General features: G+C 34.9%; 1 long non-coding RNA gene across 1 annotated transcript; it reads right to left on the reverse strand.

Annotated features, from left to right (window-relative positions):
- Nucleotides 1-1703: 1703 nt before the first annotated feature.
- On the reverse strand, nt 1704-2616 carry LOC106949918 (uncharacterized). The gene is made up of 5 exons (XR_001425497.1): nt 2510-2616; nt 2312-2385; nt 2141-2197; nt 1941-2037; nt 1704-1808 (listed from the first exon to the last, which is right to left on the reverse strand). It is a non-coding gene; the product is annotated as an uncharacterized LOC106949918 (long non-coding RNA).
- Between the last annotated feature and the right edge of the window lie 1391 nt (nt 2617-4007).

Raw genomic sequence — 4007 nt, forward strand, 5'->3', positions numbered from 1 at the left:
TTAGTAACAAAATATCCATGTGGGAATTAATTTCCAGCTGCCATTAGGCAAACAGAAGTGAAACCCTTCATATAATTGTTGACCATTTTTTTCATGGATTACATTGATTTGTTTATGATTTAGCATTGATGAAGGGAACTATTCCTATTCCAGCATTCTTTGCTGTACGTGTAATTTCAAACATATTTCTTTTTTTTGTTTGGAACAATGTGTAACAATGGTATCATCAATACATTTAAAACAAGTCTCTGTGCAAAATGGGGTTAAAACATGAAGAGAAATTTTTGTATCTTTTTTCATTCATCGACCCCCCACCCCCAATGGCGCCCCACACTTTGGGTGGCTGTTTACATTTATCCATCATCTATTGCTGGGACTTCCTGTGAGGTAAAACTCTCCAGAATCAACATCTCATTGTATTTGACTTTATCACAGGATAGTTTGATCATATCTAAGCAAGATGTTACTGTAAATGTTAATGTAGTTTATTTTGTGTTAATAAACTACGAGGAATGAATACAGTGAGCACTGTGACACCATGCACCACCCCTGTACAGTATGTTTAATATCATTTGTAGTGTAAGTTTCTATGTAGAGTGTTTAGAGTTTTTTTACAGTACGTATTTTCATGGCTGCACCAAATTAACTTCCCAGTTTTCTGTATTAAAGTGGATATATGCGCTTCAATTGGCCGTAAGGATTTTCAACAAATTGCACCATTATACCACCAGCAGCAGTCTGAATTGAGAATCCTTGGATCGATCTATATTTGAAATTTCCTAATTTTTGTGAGCTTTTGCAAATTGTATTGCAAGTTGTCTGGTCTTGGCTGACAGGAGTGGCACATAATGTCGTGTTCTGCATCAAGGTTATTCTGACAGCCAAAGTTTTTTGCAATCTCAGCTTGAATTGGAAAATGAATATATGGATTGGTTCTTACGGATATATTTAAAAATTATCTAGGTTAATGTGCGCCTAGATAATGGTGGGGTTCAGTTTTTCTTTGTAGCCCCAAAGGTTCAATCTAAAGAAAAGCTTTCTAAAGTCGTTGCAAATGAAAACGTTTCAGGGCTTGAACTTACTGAAGAACAACGCTCACATATTTTCCTTCAAATTCCTGTCAACTTGTGAAAAATGATTTTTCTGCACATTTGTTTCACCCTCATGGCCACTTATCATTACAAATATGGGAATAAAGCACAGTTTTGAGCACACACAGTGAGCACACACAATATATATCAATATTTCTTTATTTTTTCTTATTTTCTTTATTTCTTTATTTATTTAACTACTATCATTAACTACAAAACCATTGGTATTGGTCAAGTTACCATATTTTTTCATGCATTGAGTCTGATGAGGCCAACTCAAGCTGTAATTATTAGAAACAGGAATAACTTCTGCACAAAATGAGCACATCACTTGATGCTGGATGTTCTCTGATGTTAAAAACTAAGAGTTTTCTCTCAGTTTTGCTTTCAGCAGGAGCTGGGGTTGCTTTGTGGCTTTGTCTCATCCTGGTCCACTTGTATAGCATATCAATAAGATAAAACATTTAATCTGTTATTAGATCAGTCTTTCTAGATATTCATAGACTTATATGGGTAAATTTGTGCAAAACATTATTTTCTAATGTTCTTCTGGAAAGCATATATGTGTTGAAGATGAAGTCCAATATACAATGAAAAACAACATAGCAAAAGTCTGTATTGAAAATGTTTATTTTTAGTCAAAACTTGGTGAAGAATGACATTTGTCCAATTGTTGAGTGAATAGAAGGCATCTGGTTAAAACAGCAGCCACTGAATCTGAAATGAGATGAGAAAATAATACAGTTATAAATTCTCTATAAACCAACTTCTCAAAAACAGACTGAGTTAAATATCAATGATTATTTACAGCCGTATTGTCACAAATCTGTTTCTGTGTTTTTCACTCACTTCATCATTACTGATTGAGTAGTTGTTGGAGCAGGGCCAGGAGCTGGGCCAGAGCTGCTGAAGCTGTAGTTGCTGCTGTGGTTGTAGTCGTGGTGGTCTTTAAGGAAATTAAGGGAGATTACACGTAGCAGAGGATTATTTCAATACTGATACAGTAACTTATGCTCAGGTTTAATCTAAGGTTTAGAGAGGACACTCACCTCATCTGAGTCAGAACCAGAACCAGAGCTTGAGCGAGCAAAACGCTGGTGCTCCATCTGCACAAGGTTTGACATTACATGTAGTAAATATTTGCACAATAACAGTTATAATATCTACATACAGTATTTGCTCTATGATATCATCATTAAACATGATAATATTATACTTACAGGTTCAGCCACAATGAGGCTCAGGAGGCATCCAAGAACAAGTGCTACCTTCAGCATGGCTGCAGTGATTTTACCTGTTGGAGCAGAAGATCAAAATGACTTTCTGAATAACATATTTATTCAAGTTAGTAGAATATAGCATTAAAGAAATTCACTTTATAATACAAAAAATAATCTAAATAAGGCAAGTCATCACACCTTCAGTAGGTTTTCTCAGAGACAAGAGAAGAGGATGTAGTGTTGCTCTTTGGATGCTGAGCTTCTCTTTTATACCTTTACAGATGCAGAAATGTTGCAAAACTCTGATTACGTTTCTCCCTAAGCTTCTAGGTGTGCCTAAGATTTAGTGACTTTAAGTTATTAAATTGTGGACAAATATCCCTAATAATGTTCAGGTTTACCTACATTTGAGTGTCTAAATAACATTGTGAAAACCTGTTGAAAGAACCGGTGATCACAACAGTTTCAGCTTATTGTTGGTGAACCGCAAGAGACACAGCAGCTGATTTTCAACATCACTAAGTTTTGTGACTGAGGTTTATATAAAAATAGATGGAGAGAGCTTCTTCTGTGGAAACTGTCAAGTTTTATGAGAATAATAATCACATCCTGGATCGGCATGTCAACAAAAGTATTTGCCTATCTCTTTTTTAATGTTCATAAAACTTGATTTATTTGTTTCTTATTACATTCAGACACTTTGGTGGTGAAATAAAAAAGTAATCAGTGATTTAATGTCTTTTTTTTTCTTTTGATGAATTGCTTTAGAAAGTCAGACTTTCTGATTTGTTTTAGAATTAAAATTATATATATTTTTTTAGTAACTCTGTGTTGTATTCCCAAAATAGGGTCACAGAAGAGTTCATCCTGACACACCTTGTGTGCAGATGAAACTTAGAAGAAAACTTTTTACACTCTTAATGTAACCATGCTGCTGATGGTTACATTAAGAGCTTTGTACACACATTTCTAAATAGCAAATCTGTTCACTTTAAGGACACCTTTGCTAGTACTTTGCAGAACCCCGTGTTTCTCCTGAAACACGGGGTTTAACCAGAGAGCATTTCTTTTTAAATATTACAGCTATTTACATTCAAATATAGTGAGCAAAATGGGCAGGAAGTTTTACATTTTATGTAGAAGGTGTTTGTCATAGAGTGACTTAGTGTTTGAATTTAGTTTTCCACACTCGGCAGGAGAGGGGAGTGTAAACCCATTACTGGGGAAATTGATGAAATGAAAAGTTCAGTTTTGGTTGGAAGAGACAGATGGAGGTTCCTGTGCCTGTTGTTTCACTTCTACACAGTTTTAAGACAGTTTTCTGTTTTTATTATGTGATATAATAAACTTAAGCTCCCATACATCCTGAGATAACACAGAGGGAAATTACTCATAAATTGCTGCTGAGAACTTCCTGGACCAACAATTGACACTGCAAGCTTCAATCAATCAGCTTGTTGATTGAAACTTACAGCTTTACTCTGTAATTTACCCATACGTTAGTCCTTATACACCAACACAATTCTGATACAAAATGTAAAGCAAATATTACAGTGATGGAAAACCAACAAAGTTTTAGTCCTTTAATTGAGAGATTACAGTTTAACTTTGAATCAAACTGAAAGGATTCTGGGTAAATTTGAGTGTAAAAATCCCAAAGTCCTGCAGCGTCAAATATTTGATCTCACTGAAATGT

Source organism: Poecilia latipinna, unplaced genomic scaffold (genome assembly GCF_001443285.1).
Source record: "Poecilia latipinna isolate Pla-1442-1.1 unplaced genomic scaffold, P_latipinna-1.0 Scaffold370, whole genome shotgun sequence".
Taxonomy (NCBI): Eukaryota; Metazoa; Chordata; class Actinopteri; order Cyprinodontiformes; family Poeciliidae; genus Poecilia; species Poecilia latipinna.